Source organism: Staurois parvus, unplaced genomic scaffold, assembly GCF_062004578.1.
Source record: "Staurois parvus isolate SC_StPar_1 unplaced genomic scaffold, SC_StPar_1.0 ptg002167l, whole genome shotgun sequence".
NCBI classification, from domain to species: Eukaryota; Metazoa; Chordata; class Amphibia; order Anura; family Ranidae; genus Staurois; species Staurois parvus.
Window position 1 is genome coordinate 67,095 of NW_028319963.1, and position 15,826 is coordinate 82,920.

At 44.4% G+C, this 15,826-nt stretch overlaps 1 long non-coding RNA gene across 1 annotated transcript; it reads left to right on the forward strand.

Moving 5' to 3' along the window:
• Nucleotides 1–5,328: 5,328 nt before the first annotated feature.
• Nucleotides 5,329–6,655, forward strand: LOC149432308 (uncharacterized). The gene is made up of 2 exons (XR_016309151.1): nucleotides 5,329–5,948; nucleotides 6,460–6,655. It is a non-coding gene; the product is annotated as an uncharacterized LOC149432308 (long non-coding RNA).
• Nucleotides 6,656–15,826: the final 9,171 nt, after the last annotated feature.

Here is a 15,826-nt window from a genome sequence, read left to right on the forward strand (position 1 = left end):
AGCCAGACTAACTATATAACTATGCACCAGTCTTCCCATTCTCTTCTGACCTCTGACATCAACAAAGCATTTCCTCCACACAACTGCCGCTCACCGGATATTTTCTCTTTTTCAGACCATTCTTTGTCAACCCTAGAGATGGTTGTTCATGAAAATCCCAGTAGATCAGCAGTTTTTTAAATACTCGGACCAGCCCGTCTGGCACCAACAACCATGCTTCGTTTAGTCACTTAAATCCCCTTTCTTCCCCATTCTGATGCTCAGTTTGACCTTCAGCAAGTCATCTTCACCACATCTAGATGCCTAAATGCATTTAGTTGCTGCCATGTGCTTGGCTGATTAGCAATTTGTGTTACTAAGCAATAAATTGTATTGTAACTGTAATGTCTACCTTCATTTTGTAAAGTGCTGCACAAACTGTTGGTGCTATATAAATCCTGTATTATAATAATAATTTGACAGGTTTACCTAATAATTTGTTCAGTGCATGCCATGAATGCAAATAGGCATCTAGATGTGGTGAAGACGACTTGATGAAGTTCAAACCGAGCATCAAAAGGGATTTAAGTGACTTTGAACATGGCAAGGCTGCTGGTGCCAGATGGGCTGGTCTGAGTATTTAAAAAACTGTTGATCTACTGGGATTTTTACGCACAACCATCTCTAGGGTTTACAGAGAATGGTCCGAAAAAGAGAAGATATCCAGTGGGTAGCAGTTGTGTGGACGAAAATGCCTTGTTGATGTCACAGGAGATTGGGCAGACTGGTTCCAGATGATAGAAAGGTATGCTATCATGTCAATATGGACCAAATCTCTGAGGAATGTTTCCAACACCTTGTTGAATCTATGCCATGATGAATTAAGGCAGTCCTGAAGGTGAAAGAGGGTCCAACCTGGTAAAAGCAAGGTGTACCTAATAAAGTGTCCAGAGTGTGCATATGCTAGTATCATCATGATAAAGGTTACAGTTAGTGGATATGTTGAGGTCATGGTTATATTTAGGGGTTGGGTTGATATGATAGGTTTAGTTTAGGGGTAAAGGTGAGGTTAGAGAACAAATTCCATAAAAAAAACCTACCCCACCAACACCTACCCAATCAGTTTTATTTTTTAGGTGAGCCTCTAAATCCCAGAAAAACATACCCAAATCCCCTGATAGCAGCGATTGGTGATGGTAGGCTCATCTACTTGCTGCTTAGCCAACTAATCTTGTGTTTGCCCCTAATTGTGATGTCATGCTGGATTTCTTTTGGACCCTCTGAGGACTTCATTGAGGACCCAAAGATTAATTCTTCTGAAAGCCAATAAGACAAATGTATCCTTTAGGCATCCATGTTTGTGCCACCATATTTATAGGTGATATCTTTGCTGATCATCATGATAAAGGCTAATTTTAGTGGTTATGTTGAGGTCGTGGTTATATTTAGGGGTTGGGCTCATATTATAGGTTGGGTTTAGGGGTGAAAGTGAGGTTAAACCACAAATCCAATGAAAAAAGTCTGATTCCTACCCAGGGGCGGACTGACAATTCATGGGGCCCCCCGGGCAATAGGGGATCATGGGGCCCCTGTGACCTTGCCTAAACTCAAAAAAGCCTATGAAAAAGGTACCAGGGGCATCTCATGGGGCCCCCTACTGACCCAGGGCCCTCGGGCAGTGCTCGAGTTTCCAAATGGTCAGTCCACCCCTGTTCCTACCCCACCAACACCTACTCAATCATTTTTTTTGTTTAGTGGTGCCTGTAAAGCCCAGTATCTCTTCTGGTAGCATTTATAGGTGATGGCAAGCTCATCCACTTGTTGCTTAGCCAACTGATATTACGTTCACCCCTCATCGTGATGTCATGCTTGATTTCTTTGGGACCCTCTGAGGACTTCATTGAGGACCCAAAGATTAATTCTTCTGAAAGCCAATAAGACAAATGTATCCTTTAGGCATCCATGTTTGTGCCACCATATTTATAGGCGATATCTTTGCTGATCATCATGATAAAGTCTAAGTTTAGTGGCTATGTTGAGGTCATGGTTATATTTAGGGGTTGGGATCATATTATAGGTTGGGTTTAGGGGTTAAAGCGAGGTTAAACCACAAATCCCATAAAAAAGTCTGATTCCTACCCCACAAACACCTACCCAATCAGTTTTTTATTTAGTCGTGCCTGTAAAGCCCAGTATCTCTTCTGGTAGCATCGATAGGTGATGGTAGGCTCATCCAATTGTTGCTTAGCCAACTGATCTTGCGTTCGCCCCTCATTGTGATGTCATGCTTGGTTTCTTCGGGACCCTCTGAGGACTTCATTGAGGACCCAAAGATTAATTCTTCTGAAAGCCAATAAGAGAAATGTATCCTTTAGGCATCCATGTTTGTGCCACCATATTTATAGGTGATATCTTTGCTGATATCATCATGAGAAAGGCTAAGTTTAGTAGCTATGTTGAGGTCATGGTTATATTTAGGGGTTGGGATCATATTATAGGTTGGGTTTAGGGGTTAAAGCGAGGTTAAACCACAAATCCCATAAAAAAGTCTGATTCCTACCGCACAAACACCTACCCAATCAGTTTTTTATTTAGTCGTGCCTGTAAAGCCCAGTATCTCTTCTGGTAGCATCGATAGGTGATGGTAGGCTCATCCACTTGTTGCTTAGCCAACTGATCTTGCGTTCGCCCCTCATTGTGATGTCATGCTTGGTTTCTTCGGGACCCTGTGAGGACTTCACTGAGGACCCAGAAATGAACTCTTCTGAAAGCCAATAAATAGCTTCCATGTCACCAGGAAGTGACATGAGCACTGCAGATCCAACCCTTCCACACTACAGACCAGAAGAAAGAAGGCATGGAACAAGGCTTGTCGGATGTTCAGTGTTTCAAGTGAGTAGTTGCGCATTTTAGGTAGTTTGTTTTAAAATAAAGCATATAGATTAAGTACAGAGAGGGTGAAACGTGAAAAAAGATGATTTTTTTCTTCCCGGAGAAGAATTTTAAGGGTTAGGCATAGGGATTAGGTTGAGGTGTAGTTCTAGATTTAAGGGTTGGGTTCAAGTTAAGAGTTAGGGAAAAAGGAGCATGCACAATTAGGTTGAGCTTAGGTTAAGAGTAAGATAATGACTGGATATGTATTTTATACATATTATTGATTATTTATGGATTTTTGTTATAGCCCTGATGAAGGGGGATACTTTGGCACCCGAAACATGTTGGTTATTGTTTGTCTCCCTATAGAAATGCCCGTAGCAAAAAAGAAAGAAGAAATGGCGCAGGGCATACATGACTAGGCCCAGAGTGGGGAAGGAGGAACAGAAAGGGTTAAGGCAGATCCAAGGGGTTTGTTTTGATAGTGGGGGTATTTAGTAGGTGGAAGGTTGAGAGTAGGTGGGGTTTCCTGCACCTTAGGGTGGGGGGTTTCAGTGAGGGGGCGTCAGTTGAGCTGGAAGTCAGGAGTGTGAGCTTCCCTCCCGCTCTCCCTGTTTTTTGGTGAGTATTGGGTCCCTCCAGGTAAAGGGGGGTTATGTTGGTTCCTGGGCGGTTGTTGGTCTTTGGAGGTGGTTCTTATCTTGGAAGGTAAAAACAATGGTGTGGGACCCATCGGTGGTATGGGATGCCCAGGGACATTCCCAGTTAACCAAGGTTTAACTGGAAGGTGGTGGTGCTGCACTGCGGACGGTATGGTTGTCTCTGAGCTGGTTGGTTGCGGCTGGAGGCCTAGTGTATATGGTTGTCCGCAGGTGCATTTCGGATTGTTTGGGGGTGCCTTCGAAGACCAACAACAATTCTTTGGGTTTCTGTTATAAGGAATGGTTGATGTATTTAAATTTGTGTTGTTAATAAAAGGCCATGTTGGCCATTTACTCCAAAATTGGTGTCATGTGTTTTGTAAGTATAATTGGTTAAGGGGAAAGGGGGGTTTGTACGGAACGGTCATGGTGGTAATGGGGAGTGGACAAGCCTGTCTCTGGTGCAATAGTCATGTCACTTCTTAGTCAATAATAAAGCTATATAGACATTTGATATGATTGTCTGGCACTCAAACTTTTTTCTCATGTGGTTTAGTAATGAGGTCATGTTCCCTTTCTTGCACAAGCTCCACACTGGATGGAATTTGTTAGTGAAGCACCTCCTACTTAAAGTATAGTTTGTCAGGTAAATTTAGTTTGGCTTCTCTGTAGCCAGTAGCACAGTGGTTGATTATTTTAGCCTGCCCAGCGTTTCACAAGCTGCTGGTTTGATTATTTCACCCTGCAGTTCCAGAGGGTTCTGGAATCACAGTGGGAGGAACGGCAGAAGGGCAATCTGAATAAATCTCATAAATAGTCTGAGACTTGGAGAAGTAGTTGACATGCCCTGGATCCTGTCTTGCAGTAGGAGCCTCTTGCCTAGGGCCCTCTGTCCTTGGGGGCAGTATGCTGGAACGCTGTTTGAAGATGATTGAGGTCCCAGCTGTAGCATAGCTAGGGTCCTATTTCAAGCTTGGTCTGGGGAGCCTACTGAAGAGTACCCAATGGAAGTTGGAAGAGAGAGTGTCCAGCTGTCCAGTGGTATTGTGAGTTTTATTTCTCCCTTAGTGCCTGGTGGATATCAGAAGGTGGCGAATGATGATGCTATGGCATTGTGAGTATTGATCTAAGTACATACCCCTAATTACTGTGTGCAAATATTTGTTCCCCACGAAGGCACTAGCCTTTATACAGTCATTAGTGGATCATCTGGAAACTCTATTTTATCTGCTTCAGGAGGGTCTCTGTGGGAAGAGACATGTCCTCTAGAAACTTAGAGTTCTTTTGGGGTATCCTATGCTCCCCCTCACCCTACTCAAGTTCATGTGCAATAAACACATAAAAATACATCCCCTGGACCAGGGGCAGACTGACCATTTTGAAACTCGGGCACTGCCCGAGGGCCCGGGTCAGTAGGGGTCCCCATGAGATTCCCCCGGTACCTTTTTCATAGGCTTTTTTGAGTTTGGGCAAGGACACAGGGGCCCCATGATCCCCTATTGCCCGGAGGTCCCATGAGTTGTCAGTCTGCCCCTGCTCTGGACTGTTGTCAAGCCAAATAGAGAGAGAGGAATGCTATATGCCTGGCTGTGTTTGAACTACACTTGGGGAAAGAATCTGTGCATCAGCAGAGGCTTCTTAGGGGGTGCGCTACATTCAAAATGGCAGCTCAGATTAGTGACTGTCAGGGTATAGGACTGCTGAGACTAGGGTGTCTGTGTGGGGCAGGCAAGTACTGCCAATTATGTTAGTGTTTAGGCTTGTTTAGTAGGTGGTGGTGGGATTGGGGGGGGGGGTGTCAGGAATGGACTTGCCAATAATGGTGGGACTCACCTGCCTTGTGGGCTGCAGTCCCAGGGCTGGCCAGCGGATGCTCTCAGCAATCAGAGACTCACCCCTGCAATCAGCCAAACACCTGAAGCAGGTTGTATTTAAGGAATGGCCAGACTCACAGTCAGGGCCTTGGTGTGTGTTTTTCCATGGGCCCCTGTACCTTGTATCCTGTATTCCTGTTCCTGTCTGACTTGTTGCCGACCCTGCCTGATCCTGGCCTCTGCTGACTTCTCCTGCTTGATCCCTGGCTTGTGACCCTGACCATTCTTTGCCCGACCCTCTGTACCGCGCTGCCCGTGAATTACTGAACCCAGCTTGTGACCCCGACCACTCTCCCGCCTGTTCCTGGTACTCCGTTTGCCTGTTTGCTACTGACCCGGCCTGCCTGACTACTCTTTGTATTGTATGTATTGTTATTGGTGGGTGGTTTGGTTTGGTTTGTTTGCACTGTGTTTATGTTTAGTTTTGCACTGCGTTTTGTATTCTTAGTCTTAATAAATTATATTGTTTATACCATATCTGAAGCCTGCGTTTCCCTGTGTCAGTCCACACACCTCTGGTCATACCTGGAGCTCTGACGGGGGGTCAAGATTCGCTTTAACCAAAAGGCCACAGGAACAGGTAAGGCATATGCCTCCATATTTATACATTAGACTTCTCAAAAGTAGAAACAATATGGAGGAACTAGAAAATACAGTTTAGGAAATGGACATCTGATCCTCTCCAGCAGGCCATTTAGTTCTCGGAGAATGACCCTTACCCCGAGTAGGACTGTCATCGTATAGCCCACTGAGAATGTCATTCCCTCTTCAAGTATTGGCAGTTTAGAACAGACTTCCTTTGTGTTCTGTAATCCCCCGGCTTCTCCATCTCACTGTATACACTTGTGCTAATACTCCGTGTATTTCTCCGGAATTATTCTGTCTACCCCCCTCCCCCTCAGGGCCTCATCATGCAAGTTAAGTTCTGCTCTCTGCCCCCCGCAGTGAGTTGGCAGCCCAAGCTCTGCTGACAGATGAGCCTCGCTGCTGTCTGCAGATAGGACCTGTGTGATGGATACTTTTCCTTTGAATATTATGGTTGCAAATTAGCATGTTTATGGAGGTAAAAGTGTCTGTTTGTATTCTCCTAGTCGATGTCTGCGAGGACTGAACTCCATCTGCTATGGAGAACCTGGTGCGAAAAGAATTATCTTAGCAAATCGGATTGGTCCACACATCTGCTGTTTTCCCTAATACCGGACTTGTGTAGCTAGCTCCCTGTTATGGTAATACATAAGTAATGTTTATACTCTGATAATCTCCTGTAAATTATATGTTGTAAACAGACAGCTGTGACATCATCACTTAAAATTCAACTTGCATTTAAAATTCCGGAGTATTACAGAAGGCCGTATATGTATCTCTTATTCTGCTGTGGGAGTAAATATTAGGATATCACATAGCTCGTGGAAGTACAGCCCGGAATGTTGTAATAGCAGGTGAGATGAATATTATTCTTGCTGTATATAACTCAAACATGTGGAACGGAGCTGTACAAACAGACTGTCTGAAGCTTTCAAAACATGAAGAAATGGGAACACCGAAGAATCAGATTGTCTCATAGAAACTGGATGGATGAAAAATGGGATTATCCAATAGCAATGGGATTGGCCTATAGAAATAGGAGTGCTGAAGAATGGGACTGTTCCATAGAAATGGGATTGTCGAAGAATAGGATTGTCCCATAGAAATTAGATGGATGAAAAAAGGCATTATCCAATAGCAATGGGATTGTTGAAGAATGGGCTTGTCCCAAAGAAATGGGGTTGTTGAAGAATGGGATTGTCCCAAAGAAATGGGGTTGTTGAATAATGGCCTTGTCCTATAGAAATAGGATTGTTGAAGAATGGGTTTGTCCCAAAGAACTGGGGTTGTTGAAAAATGGGATTGTCCCATAGAAATGGGATGGATGAAAAATGGGATTATGCAATAGCAATGCGATTTTTTAAGAATAGGATTGTCCCATAGAAATTAGATTGTTGAAGAATGGAATTTTCCCATAGAAATTTGATTGGCGAAGAATTGGATTGTCCAATACAAATGGGATTGTTGAAGAATGGGATTGCCCCATAGAAATTGGATTGTTGAAGAATGGCCTTGTCCCATAGAAATAGGATTGTTGAACAATGGGATTGTCCCAAAGAACTGGGGTTGTTGAAAAATGGGGTTGTTCCATAGAAATGGGATGGATGAAAAATGGGATTATGCAATAGCCATGGGATTGTTTAAGATTAGGATTGTCCCATAGAAATTAGATTGTTGAAGAATGGAATTTTCCCATAGAAATTTGATTGGCGAAGAATTGGATTGTCCCATAGAAATGGGATGGATGAAGAATGGAATTTTCTCATAGAAATTTGATTGTCGAATAATGAGATAATCCCATAGAAATGGGATTGTTGACGAATGTGATTGCCCCATAGAAATGGGATTGTAGAAGAATAGGATTGTCCTATAGAAATGGGATGGATGAAGAATGGGATTGTCCTATAATAATGGGATTGCTGAAGAATGTGTTTGTCTCATGGAAATGGGATTGTCAAAGAACAGAATTGTCCCATGGAAATGGGATAGCTGAAGAATAAGGTTGTCCCATAGAAATGGTATGGATGAAGAGTAGGGTTGTCCCATAGAAATCAGACCCATCTCCCTGCTGCCACTCACCTCCAAGCTCCTTGAACGCTTAGTCTACGATCGCCTAAGCTCCCACCTTACTGACAATAACCTCCTTGACCCTCTACAGTCCGGCTTCCGTCCCCTACACTCCACTGAAACCGCCCTCCTCAAAATCACTAACGACCTACTCAACGCCAAAGCCAAGGGCGACTACTCTGTCCTCCTTCTCCTGGACCTCTCTGCGGCCTTCGACACAGTTGACCACCCCCTCCTTCTTAATAAACTACTCTCCCTTGGCATCGGAGATGCTGCTCTCTCTTGGTTCTCATCCTACCTATCCCGACGCTCCTTCAGTGTCACCTACAATGGTGCCACCTCCCCCTCCCTCCCCCTCTCTGTTGGGGTCCCCCAAGGCTCTGTCCTTGGACCCCTTCTCTTCTCCATCTACACCTCCTCCCTGGGCAAACTCATACAATCTCACGGCTTTAACTATCACCTCTATGCTGACGACACCCAAATCTACCTCTCCACCCCTCACCTCACCCCCACTATCTCCGCCCGCATCACTCACCTCCTAAATGACATCTCAGACTGGATGTCGCTACATTTCCTCAAGATTAACCTCTCCAAAACCGAGCTTCTCGTCTTTCCCCCTGCCCACACCCCCCCCCCCATCCTATCCATCATCACCAACAACTCCACTATCACTTCCGCCCCGCAAGCCAAAGTCCTTGGCGTCATTCTTGACGCGAACCTCTCCCTCCAACCGCATGTCAAATCACTCACAAACACATGCAGGCTCCATCTTCGCAACATTGCCAAGATCCGCTCCTTCCTCACCCCAGACACCACCAAACTTCTAGTACACTCCCTCATCATCTCACGCCTTGACTACTGCAACTCCCTCCTCACTGGCCTACCCAAGTGCAGGCTCTCCCCGCTCCAGACCATCCTGAACTCAGCTGCCAGACTCATCCACCTTACCACCCGCTCCACCTCTGCCACCCCCCTCTGCCTCTCCCTCCACTGGCTCCCGATTGCCCAACGCATCAAATTTAAACTCCTTACCCTGACCTACAAAGCCGTTCACAACACTGCCCCTGACTACCTCACCAATCTGATCACCAGGTACCACCCTACCCGTACCCTTCGCTCCTCACAGGACCTCCTTCTATCCTGCTCCCTGGTCTCCTCCTCCCATGCACGACTGCAGGACTTCTCCAGGTCCTCCCCCATCCTCTGGAACTCACTGCCCCAATCCATCAGACTGTCGCCTTCTCTATTCACATTCAGGCGCTCCCTCAAAACCCATCTCTTCAGGGAAGCCTACCCCACCCTCACCTAACGGCCATCCTCCCTCATTCCTCCTACCACTTCATCCCCCCCAGCCACTTCCTACTGTACCTTTACCCCCTCCCTCCTAGATTGTAAGCTCGTAAGAGTAGGGCCCTCTTACCCCTCATACGCTGTCTGTCTTTGTTGTACTGTGCCATGTATTGTCCCCCCCTATTGTACAGCGCTGAGCAAACCCTTTGGCGCTATATAAACTCGTAGTAATAATAATAATAATAATAATAATAGAAATGGGATAGCTGAAGAATGGGATTGTCCCATAGAAATGGTATGGAAAAAGAGTAGGATTGTCCCATAGAAATGGTATGGATGAAGAGTAGGATTGTCCCATAGAAATGGTATGGATGAAGAGTAGGATTGTCCCATAGAAATGGTATGGATGAAGAGTAGGATTGTCCCATAGAACTGGGATGGCTGAAGAATGGGATTCTATAGAAATGGTATGGATGAAGAGTAGGATTGTCCTATATAAATGGGATGGCTGAAGAGTAGGATTGTCCCATAGAACTGGGATGGCTGAAGAATGGGATTGTTCCATAGAAATGGTATGGATGAAGAGTAGGATTGTCCCATATAAATGAGATGGCTGAAGAATGGGATTGTCCCATAGAACTGGGATTGTTGACATAAATGAAATTAGTCTTCAAGGAATGTGGTGTCCATTCCGTTCTACCTTGCTCCTACAAAATGACTCCAGACTACTGTACAGTTTCTGAAGAATCCTGAACTTAGGAGTTCCAGAATTATGGACAATCTGAAACCCTCAAAGCCCCTACATATATGTCACCTAAGATAAACCAACTCACTTCCCATACCTTGACTACAGCAAAATGGCTGATATCATTGCATTGGAAGTGCACCCCCCCCCCTCCCATTCTCACAAAGGGATGTCCTAACTGGTATTGGGAGCGATCCAATCAATGGAGCTTCTTGAACTGCTTAATTTCCCATACAAGTCTATAAGAACACAACACAGCTTGAAACAGGTCAAATGCACCTGTCAATCCATTAGGTTTGTCTGATCCAAGTCTCGTTGACTGTGGTATAGATGCCTTTCCTGTGCACCTTTGTACAGTTCCTCAAAGTAGGTGATTGCTTACGTGATAATGTCCTTTTTCCTAATGTACAGAGGAGAAGGACATAAGGGTGCTTTGATACCGGATAATCCGAGCCATTAAAGAATTCCCATTTTCTGAGTGGTGCATTGTTTAGATGTGTGCCTTAAATAAATGAAATATATCAGGAAAGCTGAAGGACTGGTTATTTGTCAGTAATTAAACACTATATCTCTCTACTCTTCAGTCATCAAATGCTCTAAATTGTGGAAAGCAAAACATAATTTCAATGTCTGTTCAACATTAACTGTCCTTCTCTTGAGGGTGATTGACGTTGAATGTTCTCATAGGACCAGGCAGCCACCCCAGCCACAATCATCCATGCCTCGGGCCCAATACATCACCTTCCAGCACTGACTGGTGAAAGCGCTTCATAGCTCCTGTCATTTCTGCATATCATACCACTCAGATTTCCCCCCCCGGGCAGCAATTACAGTTATTAACTAAACTGCTGAGATCCCCGGCTCCCATAGAGACTAGAGACCCTCAGGCTGCTGAGCTCATGTATACCTCTCAGCTCCTTTGACCTTTTTGTCCTGCTCAGGTTATACCTGAAGGAAAGGGATATAAAATATAATTACAGAATAGAGAAATATAACTTTGCTGCTAAAGATGGTAAAATGGCTAAATGTGTCACCTACATCCTGAACCATGTTACAATCTGATTGTACAAAATATTTAGCATAGGCTGAATGGTGCAAAAAACTCTTGCGAGAAAATTGCACTTACAACTGCTAACCTGCAGACCTGGAAGTTAGTTGTCATTGCTTGGCCAATGAGGTGCAGGCAGGAGTATTCCCCGATTCCCAGATGCACATACGAGGGAGGTATGTTTGCGACATCATTGACCTAATATGACCACATGGCCAAATTAGGTCAATGGCAGCTGATTTCTGGGTTTGGGGGAACCCAAGCTCATCAGGAATCAGTACCATGAAAGGTAAAACAGATATCCTAGCTATGAACTTGTTCTAATTGAAAAAGTAGTATCCCTCTAGTTAGACAAGAGGAACTAGCTAGGTTTCTTTTTTAGTTAAAGGCTGGATAGCAGCCTAGGTCAGGGCTGAGGGCCCTGCAAGTCAGTTCCCTGATACCTCCTTCGCTCTAGAAGTTTCTAGAAGGCAGTGGGTGGGGGGTGAGGAGAGGCAGATCTGCATACTCAAGGGACTCTGACCAATCCGCAAGCAGGAGGTTTGGCATGGGGTCAAGACAGTACTTAGGTATGAGAGAGCCTGATCAGGAAGGAGTAGTATCAGGTGGAAAATGGAGTGAAGGCTGGAGTGTGGAGCCTGGGAGGGGGCCTAGGAGAGGGGCCTACCTGCAGGCAGGAGCTGGAAAGGAGGATCTCTCTGCCTCATTGTCCCCAGAGAGAGGACAGCCTGTGGATCAGGGAAGGAGCCAGCCCAGCATAAGGCCTTAAGACAGCCATCAACCCACCAAACCAAACAGAGTGAGTAATCCTACACCCCCTGGGCCGGATGAGGGGAGAGGGCCATCAGTGTGGCACTATTGTTCTCATTGACACCAACAATGAGGCACTATTCCTTTCATTCAAACCAATGATGGGACATTGTTTATGTCCACTGATGCTGGGGCATTTTCTGCTCCCACTGCTCACAGTTTGGCCCCCCTAAGGTCTGAAGGACAAGAAATTAGTCCTTTGCTTAGAAAGTTTGGAAAACCCCTGCTGTAGATGAACAACAGACTGAAACAAACCGTGTCAGGTAATCTGAAATTTATAGTCAGTGAAAGCTCAGCAGTTGGTTAAGGGTTCCGTTCTGTGCACATTACCATAATATCAGTCCAAAAATTACTGGGAGTGCAATGTGGCACTAGCCGTGACTGCGCCCTAGGCGGCTGCCTAGTTTGCCTAGTGGTAGCGCCAACCCTGGAGGTACACAGTGCAACTGGCTGACACTGTCAGATGAGAAGAAAGCCAAGAAAACTTTTTTTTTAAATTTCTCTGTAGAAAACTTTAAACATTTCTCCAGAGGTGGCTGAAGACAACAAAGGATGTATAGAGGATTGAGGATGAGGAGAGCACTCCCAGTAATGGCTCTAAAGCTTCAGAATCCCCTGAACCAAGCAGTCGGGTAATACAATTTCATAAATTCTGGTGTTTAATATTTCTCATATTATAAAGTTTATGAGCTTCATATGTGATTTTGTATCTTTTGTAGGAGCCACTAGTTGTCAGAAGCCATCCCTCGGTGGTACACAGAGCTTTCCAAATACAAAACGTACCATGCCCTTACTGAGCTTGTAATCATAATCAGCAGCTGGTGGTTAGATCATGAATTAGCTGTACTATGACCTTGAAGACACGAAGGAACAGAGAAACAATAGGAATGTTTATCCTGCGGTTGCTGGTATTCGTACGTTGTATTTTTCAAAGAAAAACAATGTACAAGTTCGTAGTATATACCAAAAGGAACAAGTCCCAAAAATGACTCTATAAAGTATTTACAATCCAGCTTAAGAAACCACTAGAATGGGCCTTTTACACTGACTTTCTTACCAGGAAACAAGGGGCCCAGAAGACCCTAGTCTTGGACTTTCTTTCCTGGTTCAGGCTTAGCACCGTGGCACAATATACAAGGTGGTATCAAAAAGTTTTGAGACTAGTTTTGTAACCTGCAAACAGATTGCAGCACAAGACACGTTTGCCCTTTGTCCTAACTTGCTGAAGTAGTAGGCGTGGTAACGCATGTGGTCAGAATAGCACCAGTTGCACAGCTCCCGATGTACACAGAATGATGTCTTGTGGCACACTGACTTATGAAGGTCAGTGCTCCCTGTGACTGTGCATGCAGCCATGTGCTGCCATCTGTTGACATGTTACAAATCTAGTCTCAAAACGTTTTGATACCACCTCGTATATGTCACAATTCTTGACATCTGCAACTAAAGTGAATGTGCTTCATGTTTAAAATTTCCAAGGAATAGCTCACCTCATTTCCCTCTTGCCAGTACCAATCTCAAGGTCTCACACACAGTCAGACTACTTATCCATCATCTAGGGTTCGGGTACATGCCTGAATGTCTTCTAGGTGCCTGACTCCTCCATTGAGGCAGTAAACTCAATCTGACAGAGGACCACCCTGTGTCCTTTCTAGAGATAGCCTCTCCTGTTCTTCCATACTCTGTTCCTTGAGCCAGTCCCAACCCAGGAGTCAAAACCTAATGAACAGGTTCAACAAACAAGTGAAGCTGCTGAAGCTGGTTCCAATCCAAACCTTTTATTACATTTAGGCTGGATCGCCTTAATCATAGCTAATCTAGCTGAAATGCTTTAGTAGACCTGTATGTTACTGTCAGATGTTTGCTGACTTTTATCAATAAAAACTATTATGGGCTGTAACTGGCTCCAGTGCCTTTGCTTGTTTGTTGGACTTGGAGTGCAGAAAGGAGCCAAGCTGTTTGAGTTGATTCTGAATGGGATGACCACTGAGAATTGTAACTGGCTCCAGCACCTTTGCTTTTTGTTCCACATGTTCATTGAGTTTTGACTCCTGGGTTGGATTTGGCTCAAGGAGCAGAGTATGGATGAACACCATGAGAGGCTGTCTCTAGAAATGACACATGGTGGCCTTCTGTCACATTACATCTATTCAATGTGAAGGAGAGGTTGAGTCTACTCGATGTGAAGGAAAGTTTGGGTTTACTCAATGTGGAGGAAAATTTGAGTCTACTCACCGTAAAGGAGAGTTTGAGTCTACACAATGTGAAGGAGAGGTTGAGTCTATTCTATGTGAAGGAGTGGTTGAGTCTACTTAATGTAAAGGAGAGGTTAAGCCTACTCAATACGAAAGAGAGGTTGAGTCTACTAAGTGTGAAAGAGAGAATGAGTTTATTCAGTGTAAAAGAGAGGTTGAGTATGCTCAATGTGAAGGAGTGGTTGAGTCTACTGGATGTAAAGGAGAAGTTGAGTTTACTCGATGTGAAGGAGAGGTTGAGTTTACTGAACTCAACATGAAGGGGAGGTTGAGTCTACCCAATGTGAAGGAGAGGTTTAGTATACACAATGGGAAAGAGAGAATGAGTCTACTCAATGTGAAGGAGTGATTGAGTCTACTCAATGTAAAGGAGAAGTTGAGTTTACTCAACATGAAAGAGAGTTTGAGTCTACTAAGTGTGAAGGAGAGGTTGAGTCTACTCAATATGAAGGAGAGGTTGAGTCTACTAAGTGTGAAGGAGAGAATGAGTTTATTCAGTGTGAAAGAGAGATTGAGTATGTTCAATGTGAAGGAGAGGTTGAGCTTACTCAATGTGAATGAGGGCTTGTGTTTGCTCAGTGTGAGGAATAGGTTGAGTCTACACAATGTGAAGGAGAGGTTGAACCTACTCAATGTGAAGAAGAGGTTGAGTTTACTAAATGTGAAGGAGAGGTTTAGTCTACTCAATGTGAAGGAGAGATTGAGTATACTCAGTGTGAATTAGAGTTTGAGTCCGCTCAAAGCGAAAGAGGGATTGAGTCAGCTCACTGTGATGGAGTGATTGAGTCTACTCAATGTAATGGAGAATTTGAGTTTACTCAACATGAAAGAGAGTTTGAGTCTACTAAGTGTGAAGGAGAGGTTGAGTTTTCTAAGTGTAAAGGAGAGGTTGAGTCTACTCAATATGAAGGAGAATTTGAGTCTACTAAGTATGAAGGAGAGAATGAGTTTATTCAATGTGAAGGAGAGGTTGAGCCTACTCAATGCGAATGAGGGCTTGCATTTGCTCAGTGTGAGGAAGAGGTTGAGTCTGCACAATGTGAAGGAGAGGTTGAACCTACTCAACGTGGAGAAGAGGTTGAGTTTACTAAATGTGAAGGAGAAGTTTAGTCTACTCAATGTGAAGGAGGGATTGAATATACTCAGTGTGAATAAGAGGTTGAGCAAACTCAAAGCGAAAGAGGGATTGAGTCAGCTCAGTGTGATGGAGAGGTTGAGTCTAATCAAGGTGAACGAGAAATTGAGTCTACTCAATGTGAAGGAGAGTCTACACAATGTGAACGAGGGGTCTGTCTAAAAGGTTTTAATTGCTGTCTGTGTCTCAGTCAAGGAGGTTAACGCTCTTTAATTGTTCTTGTGACCTTTGCTTCTGGGAGAGGAAGTGATGGACAATCCAAAATTTTACTGATCTCACCTGAATAGGAGGTGGGGAAAATGTTCCAATGGGTACACCTGCTGGAAATGGGGATTCCCTTTCACTTTCAAAAGACTTCCTTTCACATTCTGCTGTGTCTCTGGTACAGGAAGTGGAGAGAAATCTCTGATATGGGACAGACATAAAATAATAGGATAGCTGAGAAAGGTGGAAAAATAACATTGGACCCGTAAGGCTAGCTTATTGTTGGTGCCATCTTAAAGCATTGATGTTGATAGTTTCA